This window comes from Bidens hawaiensis, unplaced genomic scaffold, assembly GCF_021521415.1.
Source record: "Bidens hawaiensis isolate Kalapana, Puna unplaced genomic scaffold, B.hawaiensis_p1.1 tig00015256_1, whole genome shotgun sequence".
Taxonomy (NCBI): domain Eukaryota; kingdom Viridiplantae; phylum Streptophyta; class Magnoliopsida; order Asterales; family Asteraceae; genus Bidens; species Bidens hawaiensis.
Genome location: NW_027492361.1, coordinates 562,670 through 576,626, shown reverse-complemented (window position 1 = coordinate 576,626; position 13,957 = coordinate 562,670). Strand labels below are relative to the sequence as shown.

Below are 13,957 nucleotides of genomic sequence, written 5' to 3'. Positions count from 1 at the left end.
CGCCACGTATAGGACTATACGTGGCGTCTAGGACCCCTTATATTAGCAGACGTCTGCTCAGCTACCAGACTTAGGCCTAAGACGCCACGTATAGGTCCTTGGGCACCACGCCACGTAATGAAATAGGATCATGGGCGGATCTAGAGTGGGTTCACCGGATTCACGGGAATCCACTGAGTTTCGGATTTTTAGTAGAACGTCCATATAAAAAGACTGGAGTGAACCCACATATATAAAATATAGAGTGAACTCTTACACAAATTGAACAAATGTTGTGGTTAAGTCTCTACTTTATAGTTGGAGATACCTAGGTTCGATTCTCTCTTGCTGCATGTTCTCTAATATTTTTTATTCAAAACATATTTAGGGTTAGTTACATTAACTACAAGATTCAAGCAAAGGCTAGGCCATGCACCGTCAAGTATTGTTGCACATGCCTCCATGTTAGCTTTCATGTGTTGTGTAATTGTGCTAATGCATTGTTTTTTTAAAAATATTTAGGCCTAAATTCTTGGTTTAATAATTTAACTGCCGATGCATATGCTTCATATATATATCTAGATGTGGCCTAATTAAACAAATAGGATTGTTCTAAGTGTAAAGGTGTATGCAATTATAGCATTTGTATTTATGTTTATGAAATTTTATCTATTTATAACTTGTGAAATTAAGATGAAATTTGAGCGTAGTTTTAACCGTAGGAAAAAATGCGATTATTAGCCCACTCGTATAGTTACACTAATGACAAAGGCATGCGGATTATCCATTGTTTTTTAATGAAGTCGTTTTTTTTATTACTGTATCGTATTTTTATTATGTGATTAACTTTACCCGACCCAAACCATTGAATCGACCCGAAAATTTTTATGCCCAATCCTATGAATTCGGAGCACCTAAAAACAGTGAACCCACTGGAAAAAAATCCTGGATCCGCCACTGAACAGGATTTATGTCAATTTATCTTTTATAAATTATAATAGATCGTGAAGTCAATGTTAACGGCTACACTTTTATGGCATGTCCTATTCGTTAATACATTTGAATAATATATTAGTGTTGGGTAGAGGTGCACAAAACAATCGGTTCCGGACCCGACCCAGCGGTTTCTACCTGGAACCGGACTCGACCCGACCCGACCCGACCCTACCCTACCCGCAAGTATGGACGGGGCTTTGGGTTTCCCTCTTAAACTATACACGGAGCCGGTGGAACCGGTTCCACAAATACCCGGTCAAAAGCCGACCCTCCTATACCCAAAACCCTAAAAAAACCGATGGAACTGGTCAAAACCTGGTCAAATACCCGACTATACCCGGAACCGATTGCTACCCGGACCCGGTTTTTACTTTTATTGACTATATCTGGTTCTGGTTCCTGAGAATACCCACTACCTTGCGTAAACTTCATATTTACATTAGTTTCCATTAAGGAAAGGCTCATTAGAAGCGGTCTATAACCCGAACTAGTTTCTCCTCAAACTCGTTTTGACCCAAATTAACCAACCCAATTCGATTCAATTTACAACCCGAACCGGTTTAGGCCCCTAACTCATTCGTAGTGTATATTACACAAGTTGTTGAACCCCTGACCTAGAAATTTCATCAAACTTGTTGAAGCTAAAGGTGGATTACACAAGTTAGTAGTGTATATGTACACTAGAGATAGACACCTTTGTAACTTCAGTTCAAGTCGTCGTCGTCTTCTTCTCAATTATCGATGGCTTTCGAAGTTGTTCATCATATCCGTTCTCTGCATCATAATGCTTCGGAAATCCAACTGTCGAACTACAGATCCTTCCGAAGGTTATGTTAACTCTCTCGTACCTCATTAGATCGATCGATTACTTACTACAATTCAACTGTTTCCATCTGATTTTAGCTCATGATCAATTAGGTCATGTTATTTCATAATCAACACATCCTAATTGATAATTCATGTAGATAGATGAAGCTTAGATTACCTCTTCCAGTTTGCCAACAAGTGACGACTTAAATTAAATGGTAATAATAAAGCTGTCAAAATTGGCGACTTTATATTCAACTAGGAATCTAGGATTGACTGACTAGACTCTAGAGGATTTTGGATAGAGAAAGCATAAAATAAAATAACTTTTCTCCTTTATCCTACAAATTATAAACTTATTATAAACAGGTGTTTGTTACTATTTTTATTTTATTTTTTTAACTTTTTTTTAGCTTTAAATTGTTAATATATATATATATATATATATATATATATATATATATACATATTTTAATTATTAAGTTAACATTTTTTTAATTCAAAAGTAAACTAACAACTCATTCTTTTAAAAAGGCTAATATTTTTTTAATTTCCTTACGAAAAACCATCCCCATCCTTTTTGTTTTTTTTTCCTTAACAACTCCTATTTCTTTCAACACACATCTCTCTCTCTCTCTCTCTCTCTCATCATCATTTTAGCGGCAACAAGTAACCGAAATGGAAGACTTTAGCTGGTACTGGCATCGTTGGCAGCAGTGTACTTGCTAGGCAAACTCAACCCGTTAGCATTACCCAAGAGCGCCCTAACCCTCTTATAGTATTTTAAATAGTTATTTTATATTTGTATTGTTAACAATATATTTTAGTATTTGAATATGGTATTTTTTACTCTCTTGTGAAATTTTGTTTAATGAATGCATTTTAAAAGATATATATGATAATAGGTAAAAGTAAAATAATACATATGTGACATTATTTTAAGTATCCATGGCTATATATTTATAATTTAATATGATAGTAATTTATGACCAGATAAAAAAAATTGACCCTTTTAACAACTCATAGCATAAACTGTAACAACTCTATTGCATTTTGTAGATTTCATACTAAAAAATTACTCACTAACTATTGTGTTTATTAAATCATTTCAAATGTTGAGCTACAAATATCTTTTGGTGTCATCGTCGATATATTAAATAATTTTTAGCATATGTCAACACATTCAATGCATTTATTAAGATGCATGCATTGACCTTTGTGATTCATTTATTATCAATCAATATATATTTATATTTTAGTACTAGAAAAATGAAATTTTATGAAATAGAGATAGGTTTTTTCTTCTTTCCAAATATTTCATCTATGCCCGTCAACCCGTTGAATCATGCTACGCAATAAATAGTTCTAAAGCTTACATACCATACAAATTTGAATGCTATATCTTGCTAAATTTTTAATATTTAAAAGAATAAAAAATTCTTGTAAAACATTTTCATTTTTATATCTAATAAATTAGTAACCGGTTACGTTATGTGTTATGTGTCACAATTATATGACCCAAAGGAAAAGTCTCTTATTTTATCTCAACACACACACACACTTATATAGTTTTATATATATATATATATATATAATTATTAGTTAGAAAGTTACATGTAATTTTAATTATATCTCGTCTCAAAAATCATTTTATAATTCATAAATTTTTATTATTAACTATTTAATTAATAGTTGTCTAAATAAACTATTCAATGCTTTATTTATTTAACCTGTTTAACACATGAGTTTCTACTCTTGTAAATAATAAAAAAGAAATTTTCTTCAGGGCACAATACTAAACTTTCCACAAATACCAACATTAACATTTTCCTATAAAAACACTAAAAAACGTTAATAAAATTTTTATAGTCGATTAACGGCTGCATGCTCAACCCAGAAAACGAATCCATGTGCATCAATCAATAAACATTGTTGGTATGTATGAAATCTGTAGCATTGATCATTAATATACGAGGTGATCAATATTTTGTACATCATAAATATTATAATTTTGACTATGGTACAACAGTGAGGGCATTAACTTCGATATTTCAACAATGGGACGTTCAAATTCCGAGGAACTTGTGGAACATCAGCGGAGAACCATGCAGTGGGACAGCTCTTGGACCAGATTTCGATGTCGATTACAACAATCTGGCAATTGAATGTAATTGCAGCTTTGACAGCAACACCACTTGCCATATCATTAAACTGTAAGTCCTTTGTTTCCTTGAATCGCCTGCTCACTCGTCGTTTCGTTTTCCTTGAGGATATTACATTCAACATTGTTGTGAATTTCCATATAAAGGCGCGTTTTGGATAAAATTAAATAAGGTTATGCGCAGTAATGCTATGACTTCAAGATCGATACATGTAGTTGATAAAAGACTTGGTTTTGCAATCCAAAAGGGGCTAGCGGCATAGCTTGTTGCCCGTTTGCCTTCAATTTCAATGGAAACGAATATATAAACGTAAATTACGAACTATTTCACATTAAAAAAATAAGGTTCTTGAAACTTGAATCACAGTGGGATCTGACTTGGATACAGGATATTATTAAGTGTTGTTAAACTTGTCATGTTATGCATCCAGGAAAGTGGGCAAACTTAACAGGCAAGGGGTTATTCCTGAAGAGATTGCTGCTCTAACTTATCTCACCGTATTGTATGATTTTCCTTCTTTTTTAAAGAAAAGTTGTAAATCAAATTCAAACATTAGTCTTAAAATGGTCTATTTTCCATCACAGTGATGATATCATATGCAATCAATTATATCTGCAGGAAAATTGATCAAAATGCATTCACTGGTACCTTGCCTGCATTCCTTGGAAATTTGTCTGCCATGACTTACTTGTAAGTTTAGCAGGTTTATTAAATTATTTATTCGAATTGACATGTGTCTATACTAATTTTAATTATTTGATTGATCTTAACAGGTCATTAGCACACAATCAATTCTCTGGTACCATACCCAGGGAGCTTGGAACTCTTAAGAACCTAATTATGCTGTGAGTTGGATCTTTACATTTATATCATTTTCTACTTAAAGTTGGATCTTTACATAATATGGTTAAAGTTGCCTGTTTGTTTCAGGGCTGTGAGTTCCAATAGATTTTCAGGCACTCTTCCCCAGAACTTGGAAGCCTAGTCAAGATGGAACTACTGTATGTTTCTTTGAATATATGAATTATTGATATATGTAGTATTTGATTGGAAGCTAATTCATATAATCTTAACTGAATTTTGCAGTTATCTGGACAGTTGTGGCCTTGGCGGCGAGATTCCCTCGACATTTGCCAACCTCACAAAAATGCGTGAGATGTACTCTTGTTTTTGTCCCATGAATATTCTTTTATTGTTGTGAAATAAGTGAAAACCAGGTATTTTATGATCGGTTATTTTTACGTTCAGGTGGGCTTCAGACAGTCCATTTTCTGGAAAGATACCTTCTTTTATAGGAAGCTGGACAAAATTGCAGAAACTGTAAGAATGGTTATAGTACACAATTATGAAGTTACAAAAATGTAGACTACTCATTTTGCATATGTTTTGACTTTATAGGAGACTTCAAGGGAATAATTTTGAAGGACCTATACCAGCTAGTTTTTCAAATCTAACCTCATTGACCTCTTTGTGAGCTACATATACATACTCTTTCTCTTGATGTTTCTTCCTCTACTTAATCAAACTACATGAAATTTTACAGGAGAATAAGTGATTTGCAGAGTGTGGTGCTGTTTGTTTTTCCTCAAAAGCACTTCTCCACCTCTTTTGTCTGCACTGAGAAGAGGGCGCGCAAACGTTGGGCTCTGCAGTGTGTTTGTTTTTCCGAAGACGTTTCATTAAAAAACGTCTGCGCGCCCTCTTCTCCCAGAAGTGTTGGTATTGTTACTTCTCACCTCTTCTAACCAATTTCTTTCCATCTTTCTTATTCCATCAGACACTCTCAAACCCTAATCCCCTCATCCTCTCCACTGCCACCCAACTCACCCACCATCAACCCGTCGCTCCACTGCCGCCCAACTCTCCCACCGCTGCAACCCCATCTCTCCACTGCTCCAGCGCCGCCGCCCCACCGCCGCAACCTGCCGCTGCCGCTGCCGCTCTACTGCTCCAGTGCCGCCCCACCGCTGCAACCCCGCCGTCCTCTATTCCCCCATATCAGGTTTAATTTCATACCTTTTGTTACTATTGATGTTTGGTGTGTAAGTTCTATTATTATTGAGTTTGGTGATTTTAGGGTTTATTGAACCAGATTATGCTATCTCGTAGTGGTTAATACATGTTTTGATTGATTTTGGTGATTGTTAGGGCTTATTGAACCAGAGTGTGTGTTTGTTTGTCTCGTGGTAATGAATACGTGTTTTGATTGTTATTTTTATGCTATAAACATTTTCATGATTTTACTTGATAATTGTTGCTATGTTAGGCGTTAGTTTGTGGAAAAGATAATTGCTTTGAAGTTACTTGAACTGTGAATGCTAGCTAATATATCAAACATTAACTTGTTATATGTCTTCTGAGATTAGATTAGAATAGATTTAGAATAGTTTTGGTAGTCTGCAGTTATTAAAAAACAAACAGTCTTCTTGTTGCAGACTGCAGAGTTTTGGTACACCTCTTCTGCTACAGATGTTGGCAGATGTGGTTTCGCAGTCTTCTGACATTTTACCTCTGAAAAACAAACAGCACCTGTGAGTTCATATCTTGATTTTATTACCAGTTTGAGGAACGTAACTGACTTGTAAGGCACGGGGGCGTTTGTGCAATTCTCTGTATTTTCTATTTTACCCGTCTGACCCATTAAAGATAAGACATACCCAAATCGACCCATTTATATAGATGGGTCAAAATTGCCACCTTTAATTCATCATGCATGCCTATCTTCTTGTGTATATTTCAATTTTCATGTTACTAACTATTTTTTAATGTTTGACCAGAGTTATAAGAAATGCATTAGTTTCTGGTCCTATTCCGTCAGACATTAATCAACTACAACAACTAGTTACACTGTAAGTTATAATGCAATACTAATTAAATAATTTCACATTTCTACTACTAAATTTCATTCATTATTTATTGAGTTTTGCAGAGATTTAAGCTTCAACAATTTAAATGGTTCACTTCCACAAACATTAATAATTATGTGCTCTCTAGTATCTCTGTAAGTTATTACTAAACCTTCCCTTACAATGTCTGATAAATGTAACTGTTTCACTTATACAAAGTTGTTTATTGTTCTTAATGTGATCAGATTCCTTGGAAACAACAGCTTGTCCGGTTCTCTTCTTCCTGATAAAAGCACAAATCTTCTGAACATGTAAGTTTTTTTCTTTAAACAAGGTTTTAAGATTTTCAGTCTCTTGATTTGATGAAATTTTATTTTCAGAGATTTGTCTTACAATCAACTGTCGGGATCTTTCCCTCAATGGGTGACTCCAATGTGGTCAAGAGCTAATCTGCAATTGTATGTTTACTTCTCTTCATTAACTTTAAGGATTTTAGTGACTTATAACTTTAAACTTAAAATGTATACTTGTTATTTCAGGAATTTGGTGGCAAATAACTTCATATTTGACAGCACAAACATAAGGTAATAATTTAAATACCCTTTATATAATAACTTTATGTTGAAAGTTCTATATTGTTATTGAGTAATTGCATCTCCATTTGCAGTATTTTCCCAGGATTAAACTGTCTTCAACGAGGCTTTCCTTGCAACAGGAACACAGCACCTTGTAAGTTCAATGTTTCCTTGCACATCTATCTCTAACTATTTTTAGATAAGACTTGGGGAGCAAGTTACTTCTCCAACAAGTTATTTATCAGATAGGTTTTGTTTCCATTTATTTGCCAATTAAATTAGGAATATTGGTTTTAAATAATTCCAACTATGCCTTGTTAGTAAATATCAGTCCCAACTTTACACTTGCCTGTTGACAATCCCAACTATTGGTGTATTTGCTTTTAACGGGCCGCGACTAACGGATGACTAACTCCGTTAGTCTAATGCTTACGTGGCACGCCTAGTTGTCAAAAAAAAAAATCTACATGGCAACATTACGTGGCATTTAATGCTGAGTGGGCTGCATTGTTGGACCCATCACTAAACACAAACTTATCATCATCTTCATCATATCGTTATCAACCTACAACAATCATCAAATCAACCCCCAAATCATACATCTCCACACTAATTTTGAGTCTAGATCGGGTCTCCTTCAAGATCAACATTCATTTCCCCTCTTTTAACTCTAATTCGCAACAAGTTTTTGTCAAACTAATTTTGGATCTAATTGTTGCTTTCTTTGTGATATTCGGCGACAGTTTTAGTCTAATTCCTGAGATTCAGTTGAAGGGGTAGGAGAGGGTGGTGTTTTCGGCAACAGTTGCAGACGAGACGGTGGCGGCAGAGTGCGGCACAGAGATCGAGCGGAAGTTGCAGGTACAGAAGCCAAGCAAAGTTGCAGGTGATGGCCGGAGAACATGGTGGTCGCGACAATTTCTGTTTGGATCTCCACCGCCGGTGGCCGACGAATAAGATAATGGTGGGGGTTGTGTGTTCCGGTGGTGGTTGTAGGGAATGAACATGGTGGTGGTTATGGGTTCCGGTGGTGGTTGCAGGGGATGAACATGGTGGTGGTCGTGTGTTCCGGCGACGGTTGCGGCGTGTGTTCCAGCGATGGTTGTAGGGGTGGTGGGCTGGTGGTGGGTTGCAAAGAGTGGATCTGATGAAGATGATAAGTTGTGTTTAGTGATTGTCCAACAAGGCAGCCTACTCATCATCAAATGCCATGTAATGTTGCCACGAAGATTTTTTTTGACAACTAGGCGTGCCACGTAAGCATTAGACTAACAGAGTTAGTCATCTGTTAGTCGCGACCCGTTAAAAACAAATACACCAATAGTTGGGACTGTCAGCAGGCAAGTGTAAAGTTGGAACTGATATTTATCAATAGGGCGTAGTTGAGATTATTTAAAACCAATATTCCATTAAATTATAAAGGGTTAATCCATATTAGTTTCACACGTGAACAGATCGTGGATAAAGATGGTTTAGCTTATATATTTAATTAAGAGATTGTGTTTTAATAGGGTTTGATTATTTAATTTTTTTTAGAGTAATTAGTGTTGGTAATTCCAGACCGTATTCACAAGTTGGTGAATATTGAAGGGCCTAAGTTGACAAGTCGGTCAAGTTGGTTTAGTTTCCTAGTTGTAATATAACTAATATAGTAGTGTCTTGGTCACCATGTTAGAGTTAGATTATAAATACAGGGCTTGGTCAGATGATCAATAGAGAATAATTGTAACGGGTTTTGAGTTAGATACTATGGTTTAGGGCTGGTAAACGGGCCGTATACTGTAAGACTTTTCTTTGCAGAGACTGTTTTTAACCGAACACCTAACACCTGGACGGGTCATGGCAGACGCATGTTTGATATATACATCCAGGTTATTTCTTTATTTTCCTTGAAAATATATCTGAATTAGGGGCTTGTAAACAAACTGAGCAAACACGAATCGGGTTTTATTGTTCTAGTTAGTTCACTAAGAATGGATGTGTTCGTGTTCGTGTTTGTTTATGTGTGTTTATTAACAGTGTAAACGAACAGCTCACAAACGTAGACGAACGAACATTACTAATGTAGATGAACAAACGTAACTGAGCTAAAACCAATTAAAACTAAATGTAAACAATAATGTGTTGGGCCTAAAACTAGACTAAATTATAATGTGCCCAAAAAGTTTAAATGAATATATTAATGAACGAGAACTTAAACAAAAGTAAACTAACAAACATAAAAAAATATAAGCGAATATAAATCAACTAACATAAGTAAACTTTCATGAACATAAATGAACGAGTGAAGCATGTGTTCATGGTGGTTCCTTTATTAAAAAAACGAACTTCCTGCCGGACAGTTCACTAAACGTTTGGTTCATTTACATGCCTAGATATTAGGCAAGAAAACTAACTAGAAATTAAAGTTCTCTCATATGTTTTGAAACTTAACTTAAATACTGTTTCTTCTTTATTTTTATTTTTTTCACTTTTTCAAAAAAGCAACTTAAATTCGTTGTCAATTTCTCTAGGGAAACCGTAGACAGAAGGATTTTGATATATCAAAAGAGGCAGGCGGTATTGGAAGAGCTCTTGAAAAGGAGTTTGATGTTTCTGTGACACAAAATTTTCTTGAAGTTCATCTGTTTTGGGCCGGGAAGGGGACCTGCTGCATACCTGAGCAAGGAGATTATGGACCTTTAATTTCTGCCATACAAGTTTCTCCAGGTACATGAAATACACACTTTTCTTATTTTATGCTGATTTATGTGATTACTAATTATTTATTATTTTAATCACAGGTTTTAAAGTTAAGAGCAGCTCAAACAAAACTGGAATGATTGTTGGTATTGTAGCTTCCGTGGCGGCTGTCAGCCTTCTGCTTTTAGTTTTTGGTTTTTACATGAAAAGGAAAAGGTCAAAACATGGGGAAGAAGACGGTAATGGTTATGATTTCTTAATATTCTATTGAGAAAATTACATACACGTCTTATATCTTTATACCTACTTGCATGTTATGTTCTTTATCTTCAATAATTACGTTGGTCATCCTTTATGTAAGTGTTTACACTAACTAATTAAATAATTTAAAGATCAATAGTTTTAAATTTCTTAAATAGTCCTTTAGGGGTTAAAAGACCAAACTGTCCTTAACAGAAAAAAGTTAATTTCAGTTAGTGTAAACTGTAAAAGACCTAATTTGTTACAAAACACTTACATAGAGGAAGTCCAACTAGTTATTGAAAATAAAGGACCAAACATGCGAGTAGGTACAAAGATGACATTTTTTTGTAATTTATTTTTCTTTTATGTTTCTTGAAGGCAATCCTTATCTTTTTTTAATACATATTTTTTTCCATTATTAACAGAAATTCTTGGAATTGGACCTAAAGTACAAACTTACACCTATGCGGAACTGAAAGCTGCAACTGCAGATTTCAGTAGTGTTAATTTGCTAGGAGAGGGTGGTTTTGGACCTGTTTACAAGGTTTGATATTTACTGATATTTGGTTGCATAATAATTTAATAATAAATTATGATATGTCACAGGGTATACTGAATGATGGAAGTGTAGTAGCAGTTAAGCAACTGTCAGTAGCATCACACCATGGAAGGAGTCAGTTTATAACCGAAATTTCAACCATTTCAACTGTCCAACATTGGAACCTTGTAAAGTTGCATGGTTTTTGCGTAGAAGGCTCTAGAAGACTTTTGATTTATGAGTATCTTGAAAATAAAAGTCTTGATCAAGCACTCTTTGGTATGTCAAATATTTAATATAATTCACATGCTTGCTCCCATCACATTACCAAAATCTGAATATCTTGATATTATTTAGGAAAAACCAATGTGCGCCTTGACTGGTCAACACGCTTTAATATATGTTTGGGAACAGCAAGAGGACTAGCTTATTTTCATGAGGAATCAAGGCCTAGAATTGTGCATCGGGACGTGAAAGCGAGTAATATATTGCTTGATGGAGAATTATGCCCCAAAATATCTGATTTTGGATTAGCAAAATTATATGATGATAAGCGAACCCACATGAGCACTCGTGTTGCAGGAACCATGTGAGTTTTTATACTCTTCTAGCCTTGTTAAAGAAATATGTTAATTCTGTTTCACAACTAACTAAATGTCTATGATTTGGATCATATATAGCGGCTATCTTGCACCAGAGTATGCAATGCGTGGACATCTAACATCAAAGGCTGATGCTTTTGGATTTGGAGTTGTGTGTTTGGAGATTGTTAGTGGGAGGCCCAACTATGATGACAAACTGGACCCTGAACAGAAGTATCTCTTACCATGGATAAGTTGATTGGGCCTTGGGGATGTATTTAGCCTCAAAAGGCATCTGTTCATAATTTCATTTCATATATAACAATCAAAAGAATTTATGGTATTTTGCAGGCATGGACTTTATACGAAAGCAACCGGTACCTGGAACTCATAGATCCATCTTTGCCGTCTTTTAACGAACAAGAAGCTACTCGCATGATAGGTGTAGCACTTTTATGTGTTCAAGCATCACCCGCGTTAAGGCCCACAATGTCGCGTGTAATTACAATGCTTTCAGGTGACGTTGAAATACCCGCGGTCACAACAAAGCCAAGTTATTTGACAGACTGGGATTTTAATGATATTACCAACACTTTTGACGATGAAGAACCTATGTCTTCTGAAAATACAACTATAATGACTACAACTGCAACTGCAACTGCAACTACAAACACAACCTCAACTGGTGTGGATTCCATGCCATCACCCATAATGTTGTCGGAGGTTATACGCAAGGGGAGTCTTAGAGAAGGAAGGTGATACCATTGTTGATTATTGTTGTTCATATGGTTGCATTTTTGAATACCACAACGTTTTTGTTCATAATTAAGGACACATACAAATTTTTATTATATTTTGTTACCACATCGTTTGTTCATAATGAAGGTCACATTTTTGTCTCATAAAAAGAAAGTAACATTATGTTACTAAATTTCTTTATTTTTGTTGGGGCCCAATGTATTTATTGACATTGTGTAACTGGTTGTTTTTGACATTGGGAAAGTAGCTAATTCATTTGTTTTCTTGTGAAGTTGTTGATCTGAGTAATTGGTTATAATTTCGAAGATCGATACATTGTTTCTCTTCGATGGGTTTTGATTTAAGGTGTATGCTTGTTAGGGAAGTTGGGGCCGGAAATTGTACCAGATTCAAGCTAGATGTTTAACTAGGCGGGCCTGAAAAGAGATCATGGTCATGATGTACTCGTTTCACGCCTGTAAGGTTGATAGTTGGAGAACGACCGGGGACGTGGCTGGTAAATTCTTAGGTCAAGGGTGGGTTGAGATGCGTCTTAGCTACTGAAGTATGGGGACGATTCAACTCGTCTTTGTAATTGGGACAGTTGGATTCCAATTAACACAAAATGCTTCATTTGGAAATTAGTGCACAACTGGACACCGATCGCGGTTAGGCTATGCGGTAAGGTTCACTTCCCTCATTCTCCATCTTTCGCCACCAAAGACGGATCTTATAAGGGGGCAGGCCGGGCCTCGGCCTAACCAGCTTTTTCACTCATTAGGGTAAATTTTGTGGAAAAAATAAAAATAAATAAATAAATAAATATATGTATTAGTCCAGCCCGTCTATATTATTTTTTTTCGGCCCTTCCATATTATTTGTGTTCTACCCACACTTAAATTTATTTTTTAAATAAACTCTGTTTAAAGCTGAAGAATGAGAAACCGTTTACCTAGTAAACATAAAAAAAGCCCCATAAGGCCATTTAAAAAAAAGCCCAAGCCCAAATGATTTTTAAACCAAAGGAAAAAACTAACAATAAGATTACACTCCCAACCCTAATCGGGCAACTGAAGCAGAAGAGTTTTTGTCTGGGCGCTAAGGTGTGAAAATTGAAATCGAACAAAAGTAAACCGTTTGAAGAAGACCTAGACCGCTAGACCAGGGAAGAGCCACGAGTGCTCACGAGTCATGATTTAGACATTAGGCAAGCAACATGCTCAACGTTTTTTTTTTCCTTTCTGATTTGGTATGTTAGGGTTTGAAATTATTAGAATAATTGGTGCTTGAATTTGGTCTCCGGTCATTAGTTAGGAATATGTGTGTTTTGATTAAGTGAATTATGTATTTGAATGTGAATTTGATGTGTTATAATTTTAGATTAAAACTTAAAGGCAATAGGTTAAGTTTTTTTTAAAAATTATTTTATGGTGTTAAATGTGTGATATTTATATGAATTTTTGTTTATTGTGGTGATACGTGTAGGTTAATTACCATGGAAAACCTAAAATTGATTCTTTTTTCAAAAGAAAGATTGAATGAAAATGAAGCGGAAGGGAATAAACACCACAAAGCTTAAAGGTCTTCACAGTTGTGACTCTTTTTGAAATACTCATATGTCCTCTCCACATTGTCTTTGCTTGTTTAAAAAATTGTTTTTTATGTGTAAGAATAATAAGTTGAATGATTGAATATATAATTTTTATTGTTTGACCGATCCGAACTGGATTACCAACCCAAAACATAGAAGTAGAAAAAACAATTTGGGTCTTGTGATTTTTGACCCATCCACTGTTTGCCACATCTGCCC

The 13,957-nt window shown here is 35.3% G+C and overlaps 1 pseudogene across 1 annotated transcript; it reads left to right on the top strand.

The window, feature by feature from the left end:
* The first annotated feature begins 1,737 nt into the window (after positions 1-1,737).
* LOC143548852 (putative LRR receptor-like serine/threonine-protein kinase At1g56140) lies at positions 1,738-11,668 on the top strand (annotated as a pseudogene). The gene is made up of 25 exons (XR_013138024.1): positions 1,738-1,802; positions 3,812-3,995; positions 4,375-4,446; positions 4,563-4,634; positions 4,718-4,789; positions 4,875-4,945; positions 5,031-5,102; positions 5,193-5,264; positions 5,343-5,414; positions 5,488-5,514; positions 6,481-6,525; positions 6,722-6,793; positions 6,874-6,945; positions 7,036-7,101; positions 7,171-7,248; positions 7,330-7,374; positions 7,458-7,519; positions 8,134-8,251; positions 9,110-9,236; positions 9,879-10,074; positions 10,149-10,286; positions 10,716-10,834; positions 10,897-11,107; positions 11,186-11,417; positions 11,509-11,668. The product of XR_013138024.1 is annotated as a putative LRR receptor-like serine/threonine-protein kinase At1g56140 (transcript).
* Positions 11,669-13,957: the final 2,289 nt, after the last annotated feature.